This window comes from Antechinus flavipes, chromosome 4, assembly GCF_016432865.1.
Source record: "Antechinus flavipes isolate AdamAnt ecotype Samford, QLD, Australia chromosome 4, AdamAnt_v2, whole genome shotgun sequence".
In the NCBI taxonomy this organism is placed as follows: Eukaryota; Metazoa; Chordata; class Mammalia; order Dasyuromorphia; family Dasyuridae; genus Antechinus; species Antechinus flavipes.
In genome coordinates this window covers 284,633,787-284,661,069 of record NC_067401.1, presented here as the reverse complement: position 1 = coordinate 284,661,069, position 27,283 = coordinate 284,633,787, and the positions used below count along the sequence as shown (strand labels likewise).

Sequence of the window (27,283 nt, the reverse complement as noted above, 5' to 3'; positions counted from 1 at the left end):
ATCAATAAACATAATATAGAATGCAGTTATGATAGTGATGCAAAAGGAAAAAAAATGAGTTCAAAGGAGGACGGGATTACCTTTAGTGAAGATGTATCAGGAGAAGTTACTTGGCAAGTTAAATCTTAGAGCCCAAATTGGAATGTAGTTCTGCTATTCATTTTCTGGTTTTTGCAATATTGTTAGCTCCTCAAAATCTCATTTAAGCAGCAGAATTAAAAAGTGAGGTTGAGTAATTGGAAATAACAAATACAAGAACTAAATACCATTAATTATGATAACATATAATTCACAAATTAAAAGTATAGACAAAGGTTATAGGACTTAGCAGTGGGGATTGAAACAGCTGTGAAGATTTCACAGAAAAGGAAGGAATTTGAACTAAGATTTGAGAGATGGGTGGGATTTGAATAGATAGAAACCAGACGTGGGGGAGGGAATGCCAGCTGAAATGAATGAAATGAGCAGAAAACGTAGAGAAAGAAAAGGACTAAATTATAATTCAGGAAGCTCTTACAAGATTAATACAGTTAATTTGGCTACAGTTATGACTATGAATTTTGTGGAGGAATAACATTAAAAGAAATGAAAACCTAATGCTATCCCTCATATATTATAAGTACTTTTTTCTCTCTTTCATGAAACTTTCCAACTCCTGAACTTTATCTTAGCACAGAGGTGATCCTGTACTATTGATGACTATGTCAACCAAGTGCAAGACTCTGGCATGTTCTACAAGAGGGGAATGATTTCAAATAAAAAATCCAGCCACCAGCTGTTTTGTTGTCTGAGAACTGGTCTGTCCAAATTTAGAAAGACTTGCTACTGTGTTATTAATTTTTGTTTTATAATAGAATAGAATTAAAGTTAAAAATGAACTTAACATGATGGAGAAGTGTGTGGATTAAAAACTAGCATAAAATTTATTAGTAGGCTCACGCATAGAGAATATAGAAAAAATAAATTCTAAAAGTAGTTAAAGAAAGGGCTGTGTACAAACTTGGAACATGAAAGCATGGATTTCTTAGAAACTTCAAATTAAATGTAACCATTTCAGAAATAATCATAATGGTGAACTATTGAAACCGAAACATAGTATATAAAATATCCTGAAGTTGCCTTTTTAATTTACTTTATTGTGCTGTGAATAGAAAAAGAGAACATATATGAGGGATATTATGGTGATAGTATAGTCAAGGCTTGGCAACTGATTGGATATGTGAACCAAGAGAAAAGAAGAGGTAAAGAATGAATGAAGATGGTAATATCCTCAGAGATTGGTACTCTACAAAAGTAAGGAAGGAGGGAAAATGAATTCTGTTTTGCCAGTTCTATTTTGAGTTTGAAATGTATTCAGAACATCTAGGTGGAGCTGTTGCAAAAGTTTATGCTCATGTATAGTACTATATGTTGAGATAACCTAAGTGTCTTATGAAATAATGTTTCTTAAATTTTTTAGTGCACAATAAAACCAATTCTACTTGTTCATTTTTCCCAGGCCGAAACTGTGACCTCTTCTACCAGTTATTTGCAACTTCCTTTTATTTTTGGTATTGTTTCTTGCAAGAATGCTAGTATTAATTAGTGTTATTCAATTCTTCGATAGTAAATCAAATTCATTGAAATCAACATTCTATGTCTGTAGATTATCTTAAAACTACAAGATTCTTGCCACTCTCTGTCTCTTTTTCTACTAATCTGACACTCTCTTAGTGGGCTTGAAGTCTGGTTGTAAAAAACTTAAGAACCTTTTTCCTCTGTTCTCTGCCTCATGGGTTGCTGAAGTTGGAAAATTTATTACCTAATGACCAATTTCATGGTGATGAACCTCAGTACTGTCAAGGCAAACTGTACTTAGCTAACTTGATCATAGAACAGCTGATAATCTATTGCCAGGAACTGAATCTTCCAGAATTTATCTTTTCTTGGCATAGTCTTTGATAACCCAGGCTATGTTCTATCAAAGAGTATTCTAAAAAGAATGGTAGAAATTTATATTTATATAGCATTTTATAGTTTGCAACATACAAAAATCTTGTGAAGAATATAGTGCAAGTTACAATAATTCCCATTTTACAGATAAAGGGATTGAGGCTAAATAACTTGTTCTTCTTGATCCCAGAGTATAGAACTAGAAGAGATGAAAGATTTAAATAGAAAAATTTAGGTTTGAAGACAGGAAAAACTTTTATTCAAAAGTTAGACTGGAGTGTTTCTGAGTTAGTAGGTTCTCCTTCACTGAAGATCTTCCAACCAAGGCTGAATGACCATTTATTGTGTTTTGGAGTGAATTCTTGTTCATATACAGGTAGAACTAGTCCTCTGAGGTCCGCTATAACTTCAGGATCTTTGATTCTATGATTTGTCCATGATCATAGTTAGTCATTTACCCAAAGAGTACTCATTCAACTCTCTGCCCACTGTTAACATATCACTTCTTCTTGTAATGGGCTGAGGTTTGAGTTGATGCACTGAGGTCCCAAACACATGAGGCTAAATAGTAATTGGACCATTCTCTATTAATATATAAGCTTGGAGAAAGAATAGCCCCCGCCCACTCTTTGTGCAAGTCCTGATGTGTTGTATAGGAAATGATGATTTTGGTGGGTGAAGGAAGGGGAAGGAGAGACTGCTTGCATTGCGATTGCGACGGCTTTTCAGCTCAGATCCCCCTCTGTTAGCTGGCTTCCTGTCGCAGCTGCCCATATTGCTATCACAATCTTTCTTGCCCATATTGCTATCTTAATCCTTATTCACCTCTTCACTTCAATAAAGATTGAATATTTTTCCCTTAACCTGAATTCCTGACTCTGGCTGATTTTAAATACGCGGTCATTACAACTTCTTATAGATAGCAGCTATTTCTTAGTTTTTGAAATATATTTTATTTTTCCCCTAAGTATGTTAAAACACTTTTTTAACATTTGAATTGGTTTTTTTCCCCAAGTTTTGAGTTGTAAATTCTGTTCCTCTCTCTCTTCCTAACCTGCCCCTTATTTGAAATGATAGGCAATCAGATAAAGGTTATATATATGCAATCCTGTAAAACGTTTCCATATCAATCATTATGTACAAGAAAACTTGAATAAAAGAAAAAGAAAGTGAAAAATATTAGTCTGAATTCAAACAATATCAAATTTATTTAAAGAAAATTATGTATACTTATGATAGTATACGTCATTATTTCTGTGATATTATCTTAGATCATTGTACTTCTGAAAATAGCTAAGTCATTCACAATTTTTCATTTTATAGTATTGCGGTTACTTTGTACATTGTTCTCCTGGTTCTGTTCACTTTGCTTTGTATTAGTTCCTGTTTTTCTGAAATCATTCTGCTTATCATTTCTTATTGTCCAATAATATTCCATCACAATCATATATCATAGCTTATTTAATAATTTTTTAATTAATAGGCATCCCTTCTGTTTCCATTTTAGTCTGATCTCATTTTAGGATTTTCTTGGCAAAGATCCTGGAGTAGTTTGTCATTTCCTTTTCTAGCTCATTTTTACAGATGAGGAAACTGAGGCAAACAGGATTAAATGACTTGCCTGGGGTCTCACACCTAGTAAATTTGAGGCATGTATTTCATGAAGATGAATCTTCTCAATTCTAAGGCCAGTGTACTTTCCACTATGCAACCTAGCTGCTCATATCTAGTACAGTGCTTAGCGTATAGTAGGTGCTTAATAAACACTTACTGACCAATTGATCTTTCATAGAAAATTTATATAATTACATGGGCAAGAGAAACAAGATGAGAAGCACAAATGAGTCAAACCCAAGAAATCACAGACCTCAGAAGCAGTAAATTATTGCAAGTTCTTGGAACTGGGGAATACAAAGCTCTTGCCCCATGACTGGGATGGGAGAAGAGATAAGAGATGAGACCAGATATAGAGATAGTATGATATAGCAACAAGAGCATTATACTAGGATACAGACAAGGGCTGTAGTTACAGCTTTACTGAAATTAGCAGAGTAACCTTTGAGAAATTATTTAAACTCAATAGGATTTAGTATTCTTGACTGTAAAATGATGGGACCAAGCTCTCTGAGACCCCCTCTGGTTCTAACATTTTATAATGTCTATGGCTTTTCCAGACATTTTCCATTTCTGGTCTTCAAATCCTGGTCTTCTAAACTAATGATTAAAATGACACAACAACAAACAAAAGTTACTAGGTAGAGGGGATACAGAAATAAAAATGAAACACTTGTCTTCAATGAGTTTACATTTCATTAGGGGAAAGAATATGTAATATATAAGGATATACAAATAAATTCAAAGTGTTTTGCAGGGGAAAAACATTGAGAGCTGAGATGATCAGGAATGAGTGTGTCAAAGGTAGCACTTGAACTGAACCAAAGGGTTCTAAGAGGTGAGGAGGCAGTGCAGTCTTGACAGTGGGGGAAGGTGAGAAAGAGGCTCTGAGATTGAAACTAAAAGCTTTTGCAGTGTGCCATGGTGAGTTTGGCTAGACCTTAATGTGTATATGCGATGATCTGATAACTGATTGTAAAGAGCTTTAACTACCAGAGGAGGATATAATTGATCCCATAGGTTAGAGGGAACTATTGAGATTTGAGCAGAGGCTGTACTTAGACTTCACTATGGTTTAGGAAAATTACATTAGCATCTATGGGAAGAATGAAAAGAAAAGAAACTTGTGGCAGGGAGATCTATTAGACTGTACTCCATAAACTTGGATTCCTTTCTCTGGGTCTTTTCATATATCACTGATACCAGTACAGTTTTCCAGATGTCCATCCATTATGCTATCCCTCACTTGAAGCATATATTTGTGTAACAAGAAATAACACAGCCATAGTGATTTAAAAGAATCCCAAATTCCTTCTCTATCTGCTAGATAGAAATTATGGGTAGGTAATCAAGGGAATTGATTTTGTGTTTCTGCAGCAACTATAGCATAGATCATATAATATCAAATACTTTTTGTGCATGTGGTGTTAACTCTGATGCCTCATACACACTACATGTGTGGCAGTTACAGTTGCTATGGAGACACAAATCTATGGACACATTTTGGTTGATAATGATGCCTTTTTAAATGTGACTTTCTTTTGTTGCTGTGTGAATCTGAGGTGATATTAGGGCTTGACCAAACGATGCAACATGAGATCAGTAATTTATTTTAAAACTTGTAGTATTTCTAAATACAGAAACAATAGCAAAAAATTAAAAATCAGTTCTTTGGTTAGTAAAGCAATGTTTGTGACAACCTAGGAAGCTTTAAAAAAAAAATTAGGATTTATTTGAAAATGGTAAGAAAAAAAGTTCCATTGTTAGAGACAGAAAACTCTTCTACCTAAGTGGTTTACTTGTTTTCTAATACATTTTATAAAAGGTCAGAGATTACAAGTGTCATGTAATTGTTACCACTCTTAAAGTAGAATTTATATTCCCTAGTAAAGATTAAAAGAAACTTCCTCTGGTGTAATTTGAATCTATATCCTCAAAGGTGAGAGTTAATAAGAACATCTTCATGAAGCAGATGATACCTTTCCTAAAGCTAGGAAACTTTGAGAATATTGGTCGTAATTTATTCATTGCCTCTGGGGAAGTTTATGTCAAAGGTTGAGATGAACATCAATTTGAGGCCTAAATTTAGACATGTCTTTGTGAGTGCATTAATTTACAGCAGAGAACATTTTTCGAAACTCTTATAAATATCAACAATTGTTTCCCTTCCCTCAATGAAAACACAACTTTATTATAGTTTTAATCTTTAAAGTCTATAAGGTACATTGCAGGTTTTGGTTAAGATTGCTAGTTAAGATCATTTCCTTGATGTGGATTGTAACACAAGACTATATTTTATTCTGGTTAAGTCTAGGTTCACAACGACTTATTGCGATTAAAATGAAAACCTCTGGGATTTTGTGAGTCCAGATCTGCATGTATAAAGAATGAATGCATAATGAACCAAAGCCAAGTGTCAGTCAACTGTGACTAGAGACTGCACGAGTGACAGCCATCATCTCTCTTAGTTTCATCTCATCTAGTTGTTTTGAAACAAATAGAAGGCCTTTGTGGGTAAGAATAGATTTGAAAACTCATTGGATTCCCAGTAGTTTTAATTTTTCAAATTGGAAAATTTTCAAATGGGAAAAAGGGGGAGATAGGAAGACTAGAGAATAAATCTAAAATTCTTATTATATTCTAAGATGTTATTCCTTTTAAGAAAAGAATATCAAATTTACTGTTAGATTCTATAAAGTAAGGAAGACCTGGGTTCAAATACTGTTTCTGATACTTATAAAAGACAAAAGATATCAAGATTTTTTTTTTTAAATCACATTCATTTCTTGATATTTCTTTCTTTCTTTTGAGCCAGTCTTCTTTTGTGACAAAGGTTTAAAACAAAAATTAAAACAATGTCAGCTTAACAAAATCATCCTACTTAACAACCAGCCACATGTAATGAAAATTGCAATATTTTAAATTCCAGTTTTCTGTTATTCCCCCATTATTCCAATGAAAAGGGATGATGTGTTTTATTTTAATATTTTAAAGGCCAAGTTTGCTTATTAAAGTGACAAAGGATTCAGTTTTGTTTATTTCTTTCATATTTTATATTGTTGTAGCATTGTGTATATTATTTTCATGGTTCTTTTTACTTTGCTTTGCAGCAGTTCATAATAGCATTCATATACCATTATTTGTTTAGCTGTGCTCCACTTAGTGGACATATACTTTTTTTTCCCATTTCTTTGCTGCTACACAAAAGTGCTGTTAAGAATGTTTTAATATAGCTAAAAATTTAATGGTTTTTGTTTCTTTGGCTTGTATATTTTGCAGTGGGATCTGTGGGTCAAAGAATGCATGGCTCTTTTAGTCTCCTTAACATAATTCGATAATTAGATCAACTTGCAGTTCCACCTATAGTGAATTATTATACCTGCGTTTTTTTGTTTTTTTGTTTTTTTTTTTTTTACTTTTAATATCTTTTTATTGATAGAACGCATGCCAGGGTAATTTTTTACAACATTATCCCTTGCATTCATTTCTGTTCCGATTTTTCCCCTCCCTCCCTCCACCCCTTCCCCCAGATGGCAAGCAGTCCTTTACATGTTGAATAGGTTACAGTATATCCTGGATACAATATATTTGTGCAGAACCGGACAGTTTTCTTGTTGTACAGGCAGATTGAATTCAGAAGGGATAAATAACCCGGGAAGAAAAACAAAAATGCAAACAGTTTACATTCATTTCCCAGTGTTCTTTCTCTGGGTGTAGCTGCTTCTGTCCATCTTTGATCAATTAAGGCTCTCTTTATCGAAGAGAGCCACTTCCATCAGAATACATCCTCAAACAGTATCGTTGTTGAGGTATATAATGATCTCCTGGTTCTGCTCATTTCACTTAGCATCAGTTCATGTAAGTCTCTCCAAGCCTCTCTGTATTCATCCTGCTGGTCATTTCTTACAGAACAATAATATTCCATAACATTCATATACCACAATTTACTCAACTATTCTCCAATTGATGGGCATCCATTCATTTTCCAGCTTCTAGCCACTACAAATAGGGCTGCCACAAACATTTTGGCACATACAGGTCCCTTTCCTTTCTTTAGTATCTCTTTGGGGTATAAGCCCAGTAGAAACACTGCTGGATCAAAGGGTATGCACAGCTTGATAAGTTTTTGAGCATAGTTCCAAATTGCTCTCCAGAATGGCTGGATGTGTTCACAATTCCACCAACAATGTATCAGTGTCCCTGTTTTCCCACATCCCCTCCAACATTCTCCATTATCTTTCCCTGTCATTCTAGCCAATCTGACAGGTGTGTAGTGGTATCTCAGAGTTGTCTTAATTTGCATTTCTCTGATTAATAATGATTTGGAGCATATTTTCATATGTCTATAAATAGTTTCAATTTCTTCATCTGAGAATTGTCTGTTCATATCCTTTGACCATTTATCAATTGGAGAATTATACCTGCATTTCTTAAGCCCCTCCACTATTAACTATTTTTTCTTTTCTATCATTATCATTTTGTTGTATGTGATCTGAAACCTTAAAGATGTTTTAATTTACATTTCTTTTTATTTTTCATTTGGAGCATTTCATATGGCTAAATGGTTTGCAATTTTTTTGAGAATTTTGTTCATATCTTTAGACTTCTTATATATCAGGGAATAGGTCTTGATTTTATACAAATACACATGTGTGTGTTTGCATCTGTGATTTGCCTATATTGGATTTCAGACCTTTATCAGTTATAATTGATAAAAAGCTCTTTTTTTTTTCTTTAATGAACTATTTCCATCCCTATCTCAAACTGCATAGGTTTTATTTATGCAAATGTCTTCTATTTCATGCAATTGAAGCTTCTGATTTTGATCTTTGTGATTTCTTATATTCTTTGATTAAGATAAGAGTTTTCATCCATTTTCCTCCATTTCATTCTTCCACAGGCTATACTTTCCTTCCTTCCCCATTTTGATACTCTGATTAAACCATATAAAGCTTTACATTGCCCTTTCTGGCCCTAGTTCCTTGCCCCTTTATTTTATTACCAGTCTTGCTCTGCCAGGCTTCAGTTTGGGATTACTTCTACCATTTATTCTTTACTGCCTTTATTCTTTATATGCTACTGAATCAATCTAGGGGAAAAAAAAAGATCTGTGCTGAGTCCCTCATATTGAGCCTTCATTTGCATCCCCCTTTCCATTAATTGACTATCACTCCTCCCATTGGCTCTTCCAAACCTTTGCATTCCTTTTCAAATGTGCTATGATTCCCCCTTTCCCAAATATTCCCAGCTGATTGTCTCATATTACTTAAATTATTAGAGCTATTCTTTGAAATCTCCATCTTATCCTCTCCTCATCCTCTCATATCACTTAGATATCTTCTGTTACTATCTCTTATTTCATCTCACACAAAGAGATGGCCCTTCTCTTTGCTAAGAAAACCTTTCTTCAAGCATAACTAAATCCATACATCTCATTTTCTTCAGCAGATTACCTCTCTTCTCTTATCCCCACTTTCTCATTAATCTTCAGGCTCTTCCTATTTACTGGCATTTTCCTTACTGCCTACAAGAATTCCCTCATCTCTTCCCAGTCTCAAAAAACAAACAAAAAAACAGAAAATCCCAACTTGCCTTTATTCTATCCATCCCTACTAGCTATTCTCCTGTGTTTCTTTTTTTTTTTTTTTTTTTTTCCTCGATCACTAAACTCGTTCTCTTCTTAAAACTCTGCAGTTAGGCTTCTAATCTCCTCATTCAGCCTAAGCTGCTCTCTGGAAAGTTACTTATGTTCCCTTAATTGCCAAATCTAAAGTGTCTGCTCAGTCTTCATTCTTCCTGATCCCTCTGCAGCCTTTGATTTCCTCCACCACACTCTTCTCCTAGATAATCTTTTCCTTCTAGGTTTTCATGACATTTCTCTTTTCTGGTTTGACTTTCTCCTCTTGCTGGTTTGACTTTGACTTTTTCTTTTCAGTCTCCTTTGCTAGATGTTCATCCAGGTTATGATCAGTAAACAGAAATGTCCCCCAATGCCCTTTCTTGAGACTTTCTATTCTGTTTTGGGTGATGATCTCATCAGTATTCATGTATTCATTTATCATTGCAATGTGGATGATTTTCATATCTACTTCTCCAGGCTTAATTTGTTTCCTATAGTCTCACATCTCTAGTTGCCTGAATGTCTCAAACTAGGTGTCTTTCTTCTTCCTTTCTTCCTCTTTCTCCTCCTCTTCTTCCTCCTCCTCTTCTTCCTTTTCCTCCTCCTCCTTTTTCTTCCTTTTTTCTTCTTCCTTTTTTTTTTTTTTTTAATTTTCCTGTTGCTGTCAAGGGCATGTGGCATCTTTATATCCCCCATGCTTGTAGCCTAGGTGTTACCTACTACCTTTCACTCTTTAATCCCTGTTTCCAATTTTTTTTTTTTTTTAACAACATCTCTGCTATCTCTCCTTTGCCACTCCATCAGTCGGGTACAAGTTCCCCTCACATCGTGCTGGACTATTGCAGACTCTGGTTCCTGACTTTACCTTCTATTTTCAACTTCTGGATCTCTTTGGAATTTATATGGTATAAATGTGGGACTTTTGAAAAAGGGCGGCTTCTGACAGCACCTTTGTAACCATTAGCAATCAACTAGCAAACATTTATTAAAAATTCTTATTAAGTGCTAGGCATTGTGCTGAATGTTGCTAATAATAAAAAGAAAAAAAATGTCCTATGTGGCCATGTTATCTAAGACATCTCTCCATTAAGATTTTAAAGTGCAATCATGTATTTTAACATTTTTGTTTCCTCCAAAGTATCTAACGTAATGCTAGGCATATTATAGGACTCAGGGGTCTTCAAACTATGGCCTGCGGGCCAGATGCGGCAACTGAGGACATTTATCCCCCTCTCCCAGGGCTATGAAGTTTCTTTATTTAAAGGCCCATAAAACAAAGTTTTTGTTTTTACTATAGTCCAGCCCTCCAACAGTCTGAGGGACAGTGAACTGGCCCCCTCTTTTAAAAAGTTTGAGGACCCCTGTATAGGTGCTTGTAATGGGCTGAGGCTTGAGGTGATGCACTGAGGTCCCAAGCACATGAGGCTAAATAGTAATTGGACCATAGTCTATTAATATATATACTTGGAGAAAGAATGGCCCCTGCCCACTCTTTGTGCAAGTCCTGATGTGTTGTACAGGAAATGACGATTTTGATGGGTGGAGGCAGGGGAGTGGAGAAAGAAGCGGAAAGAGAGACTGCTGGCTGGTGTCTTGTCACAGCTGCTCGCATTGCTATCACGACTACCCTTCACCTCTGATCCCCCTCTGCTAGCTGGCTTCCTGTCGCAGCTGTCCATATTGCTATCGCAATCCTTCTTCACTTCTACTGAGAATAAAGATTGAAGATTTTTCCCTTAACCTGAATTCCTGACTCCGGCTAATTTTAAATACACAGTCATCACAGGTGCTCAAGAAATATTATCACCATGCCACCAACAATTACTTTCAAATCATTTAACTTCTCTGAGTTAAAAGTTTTCTTGTCTATAAAATGAGAATAATAATTGAAGGGCTCACCTCCCAGGGTTTTTATGTGGCTCAAATGAGAGGATGAATATAAAACACTTTACACTTTACCACCTTTTAAGTGCTTTGTAAATAATGATGGTTGTGTGAACATTTAGAGAACTTTGAATTATGGTAAACGCTAAGACTCTAAGCAAGTGAATACTCTTTAATTTTACTTTATTTTTTAAAAAATCATCAATGATTTGTTGAATAGCTTTTATATTTAAAGGAATACTTGATTTGGTGTCAATGAAAAACATGCCCAGTGTTACTTTCAAGCACTAGAAAATATTTATTGCCACCTAATGTCTTTGTAAATGTGACTGCTGTTTCTCAAGACCTCTGTGTTCCATGTACCCTTATTCTGAATTCTGTGAAATGCTGTATTTTAAAATTCTTTTATTCAAAATGAGCCCTTTTTTGTAGCCTGGAAGCAGAATTTTGCCATTTACAAGTGATTAAAATTTGTCTTTCTTCTGTAACTGAAGTTAGGATAAACTGTTTCCAAAAATTAAACCGTTTTATGTATTCATACTTGTTTGAGTAAGTATGATCCTAATCTTGTCTAGTTCTTATGAATGACTTTCATCACAAGAATAGCTGCTAGATTCTGTAATATCCTCTGTAGCAGCTCACTTGGTCTGAGATGTGTGTTTGAAAATGAAATTGGAATAACAGCACCTATTCCTTTTACTTGAGAATACTCCTCCTCTAGACTGATAAAGAGTAGTAGGATTTTTTTTTTTTTTAAGTGAATGCAGGTCTTTGATGTTCTGGCCTTTTCTTGTGCCTATTTTCTGCTTCTTATTCTTAAGAGCAGAGTCAAAATGTTTGATACATGTCATTGAATCACAGTGAAAGTGATTGTTGGCAGTTTCTGTCCATTAAATTGACTATTTATTAGGCCACTTAACTGTGTGCATAACCATATGATAGGCACTATCAGGAATTGTACAAAGAAGTATGAAACATTTGAGTTATAAATTCATAGATTACTAGTGCCACTTTTTTTGTTCTAGGAAACCTTTTCAACAACAACAAATTGTTGTGAACCCCCAGGTAATTTAATATACTACTTTATAATATTCTTTTAGATTTATTAATTGCTTATAATAATCACAACTTTTTTCCCCCAAAAGTTCCAAATTAAAATTTATATTATATAATTATAAAATTTTATTCAGCCTATAATTATGAAAGCTATAAAATCACAAACTCTAATTATAAAAAATCACAAATACTTTACATGGGACCTTCTATTAGAATTAAAAGAAATAATCCATGATAACTTCTTATGCTTACTTGCAATATTTCATATTATTTTAATATAAGTAACACTTTTAATGAAATAAGTTATAGCCTAGAAGGTGTTTATATAACATAGTAATCATGCATTATTATATGCTATTAACCTATTCTTATTATTATATAAATTGTGATAACATAATAATCATGAGGCAGCCAGGTAATGCAGTGGGTAGAATGCTGGACCTGGAATCATAAAAGTTAAGTTTAAATCCTACCTCAAACACTTACTAGCTCTCAAACTCTGGGAAAGTAACTTTCTGTCTCAGTCTCCTCAAATGTAAAACAGGGATATGTCTCAGGATTGTTGGGAGGATCTAGTGAGATTATGTTTGTAAAAGTATCAACTACTATGTAGGGGCTTGATAAATTCTTGTTCCCTTCCCTTACCCTTCCTTTCATATATTAATTTAATTTCAGTATTGGACTTTTTTATTTGAACAAAGGTTTGTATCTGGCTCACCCCCAGCCCCACCCCCATCCCATGCCCCCCCTCCTCTCAACATAGTCTTAAATCTGGTTTCATATCTAGTTTATTTTGGTTTTTGATTTAAGACAAGAATAAGGTGAAAGTACTTCCTCACATAAATATCTAATGGAAAATGGCAGGAAAATGTTGTAAGCTCTCTTGCTTGTTGTGAGATAAAATAATAACTTTAGATGTGATATATATTTCACTTGGACATGAAATGTTGACTTTTCTACCACTAGTGACAAGCACTGTATGAAATGATAAGTGTACTTAGAATTCATTTGCATGTATTGCTTTATGTATAAACTACTCTTTGAAAGGAAAAAAAATTTTTGTGCTCTCATGGAATGACTGGTCAATGTTGTTAACTATGCACTTGAAAATCTACCAGGTAAAAGAAGAGCAACATTTGGAAAACAGTTAGTACTGCCACAAGAGGCCATGTAATGCAGAACCTTTGTGATGGTCTCTAATGGTTTTAAGAACACCCTGACAGTTGTGCTGCAAGGACACATACATACATTTGTAACATCTTGATCACGTGATGAATGTAACAAAACTGTAATGAAACAACCTTTTTAATTTGCTTGTTACACTGCTTTTCCATTTCAGAAATATATTTCCTTAATTTTTTCATCAAATAGAAGGCAACTTTTTAAAATGCATCAAATAGATTTGTGAATTGGAAAGTTGGAAATGGATGTATGCCATAACCAAACTATATTTGTCATAGCAACTAAGGTTGTAAAAATCAGGTTTATTCCAAAATTATTTGATGTAGAATGATGAGAGAGCACAAATGTATCATGTTATGACAACAGAAGCAGAGGTAGTTGTGAATCACTGAGGTTATAGCCTCTATCATGTGAGTTGTGGTGGTGCCCTTGGAGAGTTGATGCCACTTTAGTCAGCTCTTATGTTACCATTGATTCACCTCAGCCCACCCAGCTGTGAAAAGTCAGTGTGTTATTTTAACACATACTTTATGCTAGCTTTTCCTTTTTAAAAAATCTCAAAGCAGGTATTAAAGAAATTATGTCTTTATTCTGTTTGCTATACTCCCTGAAATGAAATGTAGACTACAGTTTTATAGAATAGGAAAGATTATTTTATATAAGAGTTCTTTGACACAGAATAGGGTTTGTACAGTAAGTGATTAAAGAAGCGTTTAAATGTAGGTTGTGTTTACATATATATATATATGTATAATAATATGTGACACATTGAAAATAAGAAAGAACAAACTTGTCTGTCCAAATGATTCAGTTTCTGTATCTGCTGTGTGTTTACTTTTTCTAGGCCCTTTAGTCTTTCAAATATCTAAGTTCTTTCTTGGAGTAGCTTATATATGAAATGACCGTGTCATGCAATACTTGGTCTGTTGCTTTGCTGCCAGTGACAGTAAATTTTGTGGGATTTAATGTCAACATCTGCTCCAGAAATTGAGTTGAGATCACTATTTCATCTTAGCATAGTTCATTAAATAAGCATCAGATAAAAATCACTGTATTTAGAGAAGAGCTTGCTCTGCAATATGCTCATTTTCAGATTTGTTTCTGTGTCAATAAGTCTGTAAATATTTACAAAGCTCCAATTAAGCACTAGGCACTAAAGATACAAAGAAAGACAAAGGATAGTCCTCAAGGAGCTCATAGTCTAATAAGATAGATAACATGCATACAGCTATGTATGAACAAGCTACCTTCAAGATGAAGGAATCTAGGGAAGCCTGTAGGCAGAGATGACGAGCGAGAGAGTTCTAGGCATGAAGAAGTAGTCAGGCAAAAGATGGAGAATCTTGTATGAAGAACAGCAAGGAAGTCAGTTTCATTAAATGGCAAAATATGAGGTGAAGGGTGGGATGGGAAGGATAAGGTGTAAAAAGACTAGAAAATGGGGCAGGTCATGAAGGCTTATGTCAGGATATATTTTTTTTAATTCTGAAGGTTCTGAAGCCATTGGAGTTTATTGAGTAGGAGGTGACATGGTTAGACCTGGGCTTCAGGAATATTATGCACACGCACCCCAATACATATACCTAGTGTGTAAACAATTACATCTAATTATTAGTATCTGAATCATTCCAACTATGCATTATTGTCTGTTAACACAGATGAGTTGAGATTTGTTTATGGTATCTTGAGATCATTTCAGGTTTTGCACAGAATTGAAGGAAGCAAAATAACCTGATTAGTTTCTAGATGGATGATGGAGAATGGGTATAGTTGTAGACATTTTAAAAAAGAAGAGGAAAAACATCAAATCATGTCTTTTTCAGCTGTCCACAAACTCAGTTGAGTAATTTGTTAAGCCTTTTGGAAATGATGGTGTATTGGCAATGCTTTTGTAATTGTTTATAAACAGAGTGAAAAAAACCCACAGATTTTTATTCTTTTTTCCTGGAAGATAAAATAGAAACTAGCAAGTTGCTTCTTCTGCGTTCCATTTATTTGAATTTAACTGACTATTGAAGATGTTATAAATTCAGATATTTTGGAGGATACAGTTTAAACCCAGGCTTTTATAAATTTGTGAAATTAGAGAATCATAAGTTTAAATCCCAAGCCTATTTTACCTAGTGCATATATTTTCCTGAAGTTTATTTCATAAATTTAAAAGATTTGCCTAGAGTGAAATTGGGTTAAAGACTATAGTTCTTTTGCCCTTTAAAAAAAGGTTAACATTGACTTAACTATAATCTTGTCAACGAGACTGAATCATTCTTTAGTTCCCCTGGGTGAAGTTAATACTTAACTTTGCTATCAAAGTTGACAGTGGAAACATTGATTTTTATAGTTTGGAAATTAACAGTTTGAAATTTATAGCTCAGATTCAAAAAGAATCAAGTATATTTTTAATAAATACTATACAGTGTAGTCTGTATATGTGTGTTTAGATAAAGATAAAACTATATATATATATATATACACACACACAACATTTCTCAGTGAAGAATTGCCTCTATGTCTGCTTTCTGTGTATGTCTATGGATATCTCTCTTTTTTCCCCTCTCTCTCTCTCTCTCTCTCTCTCTCTCTCTCTCTCTCTCTCTCTCTCTCTCTTTCTCTCTCTCTCTCTCTCTCTCTCACACACACACACACACACACACACACACACATATGCATTGTTAAACCTTATCTTTTTGGGGAAGGGAAAAATAACAAAAGAACTAGGGGGGTACAAATAAGAGAGGCATGACTTAACTAGGAATTTTTAAATATCTTAAAGAACCAGCCAGGAACTTCTTTAAGTGAAAATATAATGTGCCATTTCAGGGTTGAAGATGTCCTGGAGATTTCTGAAGCACAAATTTGTGAAGATAATCCATGCAGAACTCTGGCTAGCCTGAGGCTAGTGGTCTAAATGTTTTCAGTACGATTTCTTAGCGTGATCAAAGTGGTAGAGGGGACATCCTGCAATTATATTAATAACAGACATTTTAAAATTGCCTGTTGTTATATGGCTATATAACTTTATATAGAAAAATAGAAAAACCTTATAGTAGAAAAATTACTTTTTAGCTTATAAAGAAAATATCTTTGAGGGAAATAATTTAATTCTTACATAATGTTCACTTATTAGTGATATCCAGATGTTATATTTTCAGCTTGGAAATTATAGTTAGATTATCCATTGTGTAGTACTTTTCTTTTGTTGTCTCTAGAATTCTGGAAACCAGGCCAAGTTATAATTCACCACGGAGGAAGGAAAAGCTTGTTAGAAAATAAGCCTGATTTTGTGAAAAGCATTTTTTTCTTTAAAGATATTTAAGGAGCTTTTGGGCAAAGAATGGAAGAGAGAGCCAATAAGTGCCCTTTTTTTTTTTTTTCCAAAACTGGGTTGCAAACTTAAGTCTTATAGTAAATCTTTCAAGTCTTGTAGTAAAAGTCTTGAACAATTCTGAATTCCTTGACCATTTCATAATATATAGTATCAGTTTACATATTATATACTTCATTTTATTGCACTTTGCTTTATTGCACTTAATAGATATTACATTACTTTTACAAATTGAAGGTTTGTGGCAGTCCTGCATTGAACAACTCTATTGGTATCATTTTTCCAACAGCATATAAGTCATTTCTCTGTCACATTTTGGTAATTTTTATAATACCTCAGACTTTTCAATTCTTATGATATCTATTATGGTCATCTATGATCAGTGATCTTTAATGTTACTATTGCAGTTGTTTTGGAGTGCCACAAATTGTGACTCTAGAAAACTGCAAAATTAATTTTTAAATGTGTGTGTTCTCACTACTCCACTGACTAGCCAATCTTGTCTCTTAGCATTTTTAGCAATGAAGTATCTTTTAATAAAGTATGTACATTGTTGTTTTTAGACATAATACCATTGTACACAATAGAATATAGTATTGAAATAGCCCAGGCAATAGAATTCAAGACAGCCGCAATGAGGAAGATTTAGAGTTTATTTGGTACCGAGCTTGGGACGGAGTTCTAATTGAATTCCGTACTTTCACAGAGCTAAAGACAGCTTTATAAACGTTTTTTTGGTTCGGCTATGTTACATTGGAATCTGTGATTAGCATTTTACAACAGGGTGCAAGCAGATATTAGATCAATCTTGAGCACCACCCGAGCACCACCCACCTGGAACAGATAACCTTAAGGGCATTGTTGACCCGGTCTTTTGAAATACAAAAGAAATCCCCAATCTAACTAAGCAAACTTTCTTCTGCTGGCCCAAGGCGGGAAGGAGGGATTTGTCCATTTCACTCCTCCCCTTTTCATGTTCATAGTTGTGACTCATCTGAGACCAACCCAGTGCCATGCACAGACCCCTTGTTTCATGAACAGTGGGTCTAACCCACGACGGGTCTGTAACACAACTTCTGCCAGAGAGCCCACTGACCTTCCTAGATGAGTAAGGAGACCCTCTAGGGTCCTAATATCTGCACCGATCTGAGAGCTAACAAGGCAAATGTAATGCCGGAGAGACTGAGGCAAGACCAGAGAGCTACCAACATTCTATCAACGGGAGAGTCTGATTGACTGGACAGGACTCTCGTCTCAATTATCCAGTCAGACAGAGATAAAAATATACTAGGACCAAGGAATCCAGGTTGGTCCCAGGGCTGGAGGAGTCCAGCAGCAAATGGAGGAACCCCAACTTCTTAAATACCTTTTCTCTAAACAATAGAAGGGGTAAGAAGTGAGGGGAAACCTCTATCAAGATGGGGGACGCCACAAATTTTAAGAACCCAGAGACAGGATGTCTGAATAAAGATATCAATGAGATATCTTGGAACATTTGAGAGGGATATTGTAAATTCTTGAGGACACAAAAGAGTCAGGTCTACTCTCTTGTTTATCTTGCTAATTTATGGAACGTTTTAACCTTCGAACAAATAGTCCTCAGTCTTACTGGGTCAGAGGGGGATTTACAACTAAAGAGATTGGGACAGAACAGTTAAGGAAACTGAGACAAAAAGAAACTCGTACAGGGAAACTGAGTCAGGACAGTTAAGGAGAACTGTGGCATAGCACTCTCTCTCCTAAATATTCAAACTTTTTAATCCTAGCACCTTCCTCTAGGTACCCAGGAGGTCTTTGACCCACTTTATGTAAAGCAAATGGGCCAAAATAAAACTAGAAAAATATAAGGACTCATATGGCAAGAGCAAGTCTCTCCCTGATAACCCCAGAGTTAACAGCTGTACAAAGGCTCCCTTGTTGCAAGCATGTCAGGTCCTCTACAGTTTTGGAGCACCATCTTATCCAGAGAATCCAGTTTGAGATGGGCAGTTAGGTCTGGGGTCATTTGTGCACTTAACTCAGTCTGCTTACAGAGCAGCAGGGCCAAAAACTTAAGCCCATTCAGAGGGGCAGATCTTTCCAGGGGAGAAGGGTGAGACTGTAGTAGTTCCACCCGTACCCGCCCAGAGAAACAGGCAGGGCTGCTACTAGAATACAGATTTCTGAGCAGATTACGCACAGTTAGACCATCACGGCAGGCAAACTCCAAACTTTTTAGGTGCCTCATGCCAAACTTCAAGATCCTTTGAAATGCTGAAATATTTAATAAACTGGGGTTGCAGGATTGAAGAAAAAATAGATCAGAGAGACTGCCAGTCCCAGGACAGGTGTCTGAGTTCTAGAACTTTTCTAAAAAAAAAAAAAAAAATAATAATCCCAAAAACTGAGTCTGCCAGGGAAATTTTAACAAAATAAGGGATTCCAAAGCTAAAACATCCAAATTCAATCTGAACTAGTGAGTCAGGGGGTGGGGCAAAAGTGCTTAAGGCAAAGTGAATAGGAGCTAGGCGTTCCCATTCTTTCAGGTATTTTGAAAAAATACACCAGTTTCCCCAATGTTCTATCTCTACCTCCCCTTTTTCTCTCTCATGGGAAGGAATTATCAAATGACCATTCCCCATATAAATCCCAAGAGCAAATCAAAATCCCTATACATAACAGACTAGTACAGTAGCATTTCCTAAAAATCCCTCAAACATAACAGTAATAATTACACAGTTTTAACAAATCCCATATCAAATCTTAAACACACAATAATAGATGATCCAGGCAAGGTTTAACAGTCAGTCATCAACCATTCCCAAAGTCCCTCATATCAGTCCAAAGTACACTAGATGCAGGGTCCAGTCCATGGTCTCATTTAAAACTACTGCTTCAGGCTGTGAAGTGATAGGAGGCTCTCATTCCATGCAGAGTGGATGCATCATGCTGACAATCAAAGCTGATTCAAGCTGATCCAGGTTCCAGAAGCAAGTCAATATCTGTAATTTGACCAAAATCTAGAACAAAAACACAAATCTAACACATAAAGATTAGATCAGTCTCAGATAGAAAGACTCAGTTCAGACTGTTGCAAAACATGAGGAGGCCAAAATGGATTGGCCAGCAGTTTCCTATGTGAAGAGATGAGTTTGCTTTACAGGCCAAGCAAACGGCTGCAGTCTTACAGACCCCTGTTAATTGTCCACTTATCATGTAGAAACCTTAAAGGAACAAAACACAAATATCTAGTAACAGACGGATGACCAGACAAAATACTTAGTTGCCCAAGCATTTAGGATACAATGATTACATATGACCAGACTGAAAATAGCAAGGCATGACATAACTGAATTGCATTAACAGCTTCTATTGACCATTGCTCTGATCAGAGAGATCAGTTACATAAGGAAAAATGCAAGAACATAATAACATAAGCAGTCGAATTTTAACTGCTTATCAATTGTCCCAGTAATTGTCAGAGGGTGGAGCTTTAAAACTTCCAAATAGCATTAACTAATTAACTCTAAGCCCAAAAACCTTTACCTCCAATAACAGATGTCATTAATCAAATTTCTAATAAATCTTAAACAATTATTTATCATATCCTTATAAGTCATAACAGAAAGAAATTTTGTCTCAGTAAGTTCACAACTTAGAACAATTATATCTAGGTAGATGTTACATGAGTGAACATTATACATACAAATCATTTTGCTTTTAAAATACCCAATACATAGAAAAATATCCCAAATTGCATATTGTCCATAACAAAAACAAGGGACAAAGAAAAAAACTATTATGTTCAGAGGCCCTTTCAATAACCTCAGGATGACCCAATACAATCAATTTAAATTTATACAAAAGACCCAATTCCACATAAAAGAATTCAAGAAGTTTCTTAAAATAGCAATTAAACTCTTAGAAATATTTGTACCAACGTATGGATCACATTTATGACCATATCTCTTAACCAAGAAAACCTTTATGAAGAAACAAATATTCAAACAATTAACCTAACAGTAAGCATGTCCTTAAAAACCACAGTTTGCTGCACTGCCGTAATCAGATAAGAAAAAAAAACGGCAGGAACATACTTAGAGAGCAGAGGGGAGGGGAGGACTCCATGCGGCCACTGTTCTCCCACTCCTGCCTCCTAGGAAAAAAAACTTCCCTCAGGTTCCCCACTCAAATTTCCACATGGGGATCCTTTTCAAGATTTAGCCCATCAGTTTCCTAACATCAGGTTACTTCCCAAATCACCTGCATTCCTTCAAAAACCTGCAAAATTCACACTATAGTGAATAATCCAAACCTCCATAAAAACCCATACATGTCCAGCAGGGCTGGATTTAAGGTATAACTTATGTTAACAAATAACTCAGTATATTTCAGAAGGTAACAAACTGAATCAAACTAATACAGCTGTCTTTAAAAGTTTTTTTTTTTTTATTTAACCACATTTCTTCTAACAGCTATTAGCATCTTATCTTCAGAGCTTTTTATTGCCCTTTACTCTAGTAGGCTTTTCCTTAAAAAAATTTAAAATCACAAGCAAATTTTCCTTAATCATTGTTCTTAAAACTTAACAAAGCTCTTAAATCAGCAAACAGACTAGAGGCTGTTTTCAAGACCTCCACCCCCAGAGAGAAGTTTGTTTAATTCCCTTTTCCCATTTCAGAATCTAAAGGGGTTTCTGTGAACTTCCAAACCCATTTAGTGCTTTTCTCTGCCTTCACAGAGAATGCCTAGATATTCCATTCAAACTTCTTTCCTTTAAAATGTTAGCACACTGCTCTTCTCTCTCTCTCTCTCTCTCTCTCTCTCTCTCTCTCTCTCTCTCTCTCTATATATATATATATATATATATATATAATATATATATATATTAACTTTCCGAACTTTCAAATTCCTTTCAATCTATTTTTTTTTTTTAATTTCCTTTTTATTTCTTCCTTTCTCCCCCTTTTCCCATAGGCTGCTGCAGTCAGCCAGAGGGAGAGAGGGAGAGAGAAAGATTTTGCAAACTTCTAGATATTTTCTAAGTCTGCAACACAGAGGCTGAATTCTTATCTCTTACAAGCTTGCTAACTTCTAACACAGACACACGTGGAGCTCCAATTCACTAAGCACAGTTGCAACGTTGTTCTTAAAATTTTTCCAACCAACAACATAACAGACAAACAAATCACACAGAACATAGAACACACATCACACAGACTACACAGTTAACATATACCCAGAGGATATTTTCCAGCATAACCAGGACCAGAACCAGAACCAGATGGTACCCCAAAAAGTACTCAGACAGACTTACTCTTCTAAATGCTGAAACTAACAAAGCTTTTAGACAGACAAATCATACAGAACACCCAGAACACCAGTCAAATCACACACAGAACATACAGACTAGTCTTCCAGAACCAGGTCAGGACTCTCACGGTGGCGTCCCACGAAGAGTCAGTGGGAGGGCTGTAAACACTGCGTCCAGCTGAGCTCCACCCACACAGAATCTGGAGCGCTCAGACAGGCAACTGCAAATGCAGCTGCAGGGGCCCCTCAGAATCAGAATGCTTTATGCCAATTTTGGACCGAATTCAAAATTTGGGTCTCACTCTCCTGGTTCGCAGAAGAGAGATTACTGGACACCAGGGGCTGAGGAAAATCTCTCAGTGGCCACCCCCCGTAATCCCCTTCGACCTCCAGGGAGAGGGACTGGCCGTCAGCCTGAGCCAAAGGCTTATCTCGGTGGGACCTCCAAGTGAAATAGCCCAGGCAATAAAATTCAAGACAGCCGCAATGAGGAAGATTTAGAGTTTATTTGGTACCAAACTCGGCTTGGAGTTCTAATCGAATTCCGTACTTTCACAGAGCTAAAGACAGCTTTATAAACGTTTTTTTGGTTCGGCTATGTTACATTGGAATCTGTGATTAGCATTTTACAACAGGATGCGAGCAGATATTAGATCAATCTTGAGCACCGCCAGAGCACCACCCACCTGGAACAGATAACCTTAAGGGCATTGTTGACCCGGTCTTTTGAAATACAAAAGAAATCCCCAATCTAACTAAGCAAACTTTCTTCTGCTGGCCCAAGGCGGGAAGGAGGGATTTGTCCATTTCAGCATGGTATAAACATTACTTTTATATGCATTGGGAAATCAAGCATTTTGGAGGACTCACTTTATTGCAGTGGTCTGGAATCAAATTCACAATATTTCCAGTGTATGCCTATATTTTGCATTTGTGTTTCTCCTTCAATTAGATTGCTGTTATGCCAAAAGTTCCCTTTTTAATGTCGTGACCCAGTTTCTCCAATTGTCCTATTTAGTTATTCTGCCTTAGGTTATAACCTTTCCCTCTTAATGTTTGAGATAAAAGGTTTTATAGACATTCCTTCTTAATGTTTGACAAGATAAAGGTTTATCCATTTTAGATGTCATTAAAATATCAGTAACCTCCTCCCCATCTAGGTGCCTCCCCCACTATGTCATTGTTCTTGTTATTCTATAAAAAGCTTGCTGTCCTGATACTCGGGTCTGATAGTCTCATCTAGCCTGGGATCAACCATGAATCCATTGGTCCCAGTATTTCTCTCCATTTAATAAATTATTGAATTGGTCTCTAATCTCTAGTCTTGCTCAGTTTCTTCAGCATTACAATTGCAAATTATTTAAAGGCTAAAATTAGGATGTATTTTTTGGTATCACCCCCTTAGCATGCAATGTAATCTTTCCAGTCCTTACAACTTTGAAAGCCTATACTTCCATAATAAAAAGACCTCTGGACCTGTAGAGAGCTCTATGGAAGTCTATGTAGTATAAGATCATTAGTGACAGTAGTTGATTTGTACCTTAATACTTAATTGATTGATTGACAAAAACATGTTAGGAAAGATGGCATTTTAGAGGTACATTTTTTTCTCAGTATGTAATATTCTAAAAGGATATTTATATAAATATCATTTCAGTGTTATTGTAACTTTATGGTGGTGTTGGGTATCAATGACACTTACACCATTGATTGTGGCAACATTTGGTGGATTATCTCTATACAAGATGACTATTGTGCTTTTTTAGTATTTTTGTTTTCTTGTAAGGGTTTGACAGTTCTCCCTTGCCATATGCTGCCATTTCTGGCTTTTGTCAGTAATGCCCTCTCAGCGCCTTCTTATTTGCTACTTTTATTCTCTGTGGACCCCAAAACCAGAAAGCTCAACTTATAATTGTGTTTGTAAAAAAAACACAAACAAATAAATGTTTCCAAGTGAAAAGCTGAGGGGCTCTTCTATGAGTAAGCATACAAGTTTAATAGCACTTATACTATCTACCTCATAGAGTTATTATGTACTTTAAACTTTAAAATACTATATTAATGTTAGTTATGCTTATTATAGTACCTCCACATTGTGGCCCCTTTAATTAGATATGGATCATAGGATTTAGAGCCAGAGGTGGTTTTAGACATTAGCTAGTCCAACATACATTAATTGTTCTGAAGTTCTTTGTTGGTTTTCATTTAGTAGAATATATTAGACTAGTTCATCAGAAGAACTGGTAGGTCATTGGAGCAGTTATCTGCCTACTGAGCCAAATCAATTTAATCAGAACTCTTCCCTTCTGGCTTCCCTTGACCTTCTCTCAATGTTTTCTCTACTGCCTGAGGTCTCAGGACAAAAGCCTTTCTTTCACCTAGGTGGCTTTCCTCATCAGCCCAGCACGACTACCTCCCTGCCAGGCTCTTTTACATCTTCCTGTTGTAAGGCAGGCCTCTTAGGGCCACAGAGAACATCTTATCACCACTTGTCACAAGAGAGGACCTTGCATGATCTAATCATATACCTTCCTAGACCAACCATTGATACTTCCTACAGTCATTTCTCAATGAATGGCATATTCCTACCCCAGTACTCTCTCCAGTCCAATGATTTTAAATCCCCAAGCTAATGTACAAACTCCATTCTTCATCTGTTCACTTTATAGCCATGTCAGTCCTGTCCCTTCCTCCCTTGCTCTGGATCTTTTAGAACTTCTGATTCATAATTACCAAAGTTCATTTCATTTTAAACATGTTCCTTTCTTGTTCCTACTGTATTATGGTTCTCACTAAGACAGAACATTCAACAGTTTTTCTTCTCTTTCCAGTAGTAGCTATAGTTTTTATTATATCCCCTAACTTATTAGTCTAGGTAGGAGGGTTGGAATACTTCCTTTTCCCTGTTATCATGTCTACACACTCTCTCATTTTCTCAAATTCTCATTCTCTCAAATTTATTACCCAATCTGGATATGGGTAACCATTTATGGATTAACCACTTTCCCTTCCCTAAGGTTATTCTCTTTCTTTTCTCAATAAGACCATTGCCATGTTTATAGTCTTTTTTCTTGTACTCCAATTTCTGCCCTGATAGTAGAGGAATTTAATTTACATGACAATTCTCCCTAAAGTACCCTAACCTCCCATTTATCCATTCTCCTTAATTCCCATGATTTGGTGTTCCTCATTCTCTGCTAATTACAGAGATAGTCAAAACTTTAATTTTTCTATCATCTGTCATCCACAAATGTTTCACTTTCATGTTCATGAGCTCTGAAATTCCTTTATCTGATTATAATCTTTCCTTATTCTCTTCCCTATGCTTCTAATCCTGTTCTTCCTCCTCACTATGACTTCCATTCTCTTTACTCTGCAGTTTTTTCCCTATATTTTCTGTTGGGCAACTAAATGGTGTAACAGATCCCCAGGCCTGGAGTCAGCAAAACTGAGTTGAAATTTGGCCTCAGACACTAGCTGTGTAATCCTGCGCAAGTCACTTTAATTCTATATGCCTCAATTCCACATCTGTAAAATGAGCTAGAGAGGGAAATGGCAAACCACGGCAGTATTTTTGCCAATAATACTCCAAATAGGATCATTAAGACCCAGACACAACTGAAACAACCGAACAACAATGATATATTGACTGTGCTCTCCTAACCTCTTGGTGAACTAATTCAACTCACCACCATTTATTCTCTCCTCTCACATCCCTTGTCCATTTGTCTTATTGCCTATCATTCCTTGCCAAACCCCAGCCTTGGGATTATTCCCACCATCTGCTGCCTTTGTTGCTATTCATGTGCTATTAAATCTAGCTTGAGGAAATCTCAGAATTGTTGATTGGATTCACTAATTTATGTTATCCACAAATTTATGTTCTCTAATCTGAGCTGGGCTCTTACTGTAGCAAGGCAATCATTCTCCTCCTTAATCATTTTGCTGTTCATTCTTCATAGCACCTGTTTCAAATCTTCTCATCTTTTGTTAAGCTTTCCACATCATTCTCATCCATCCATTGTTTCACCCGAGGACCTTTGCAAATTGAGGACATTTGCTAAAGTATCCCTTTTTTTCTTCTTATCTCTTATCACTTAGCTGTCTTTTCCCACTTTCTCCCCCTTCAGTCCTGTTTCAGATTGCCAAGGCCATGTCCTCTATATGCCCCTTGCATACATAGTGTTGCTTGTGTAATAGACCATTAACAATATATACTTAATAGATAAATTAAACCCCGATAAACATTAGATAGTGCAAGATGCAGTCATTTAAATAGCAGGAATGGCTCTTCATTTTTTTCTTTGTCTTTATCATCTTGATGCGGGAAAGATTCCTTTCTAGATTCCCACCCTCTCCTAGTTAATAATGTAAATTGCCCTTTAACTCACAAATCCTGGTCCCTTTGAATTCCAATAGAAGATCTGACCTGTTCCCAGCCCCACCCGGATATGAGCCAACTTTGGGGCTACACCCGAAAGCCCCTCGAGCTAAGTCTCCTATTATAAAAAGGCCATGCTGGGAACCCCTCTTTGCAGAGATTCCAAACATGGCTACCATGTGAGGACCCTCTGTCCACTGGACCCTCTGTCCAGTGCCCTCCTTATCTCTACCTTCGCCTATACTTTAACTTTGCTTATTCAATAATAAACCTTTTTTATCAATGTAGCTCTCCGGGCCAATAAATGCTTTTATTGGGAACTCAATGCCGCTACTAGACCCCCTTGCGCCGAATCTATACCCCAAACCTGCCACTAGACCATAACCCTAATTTCATTTAGGTACCCCAAAGCTAGACCTCAACAATCTGATTTATGTGCCATTGAATTAGAGTCTACATTTTGAAGTAACTGACATAAGTCAGAATAACCAGCTGGCCTTGCTGAATATTTTCTCAATCTACAAGCTTATACTTCTTGTGAGCCTGTTTTCTGATTCCTGTCCTATGCCAATAATCTGTAGAACATCATATACATCTTTGTAATATATGGTACTATCTATCTCTTCATCATAGCATGAGCTCTAACAAATTTTTTTTTTCTTTCCAGTAATTGTTGGAAGTGCAACTTTTAACATCCCATTTTAGGTTCAATTTTAGGAGGAAATGAGGCACTCAAGTCATTGATCATTTGACAAAGGAGGTTTACTTTTCTCTAATACAGTAATTGATATGCAATAAAGATACTGTGGCCTTCAGCTTTGGTAAATTCAGCCTTCTCTTCCTCACAGAAACAGATCAATGGATCATCAGGTTATAGAGACTTATATAGTCTTAGGCACCCACCAAGTCTAAGGGTCTCAGCTTGACTGTACTCCATGTGGCTGGGACCAATCAAGTCTCAAGGGCAGCTTTTTCCTGGCTTCACTCCAGGTTGTCT

General features: G+C 35.9%; 1 protein-coding gene across 6 annotated transcripts in view; it reads left to right on the top strand.

Moving 5' to 3' along the window:
• PDSS2 (decaprenyl diphosphate synthase subunit 2) overlaps positions 1–27,283 on the top strand; it is a 342,888-nt gene that overhangs the window by 36,310 nt on the left and 279,295 nt on the right. The window lies entirely within an intron of this gene.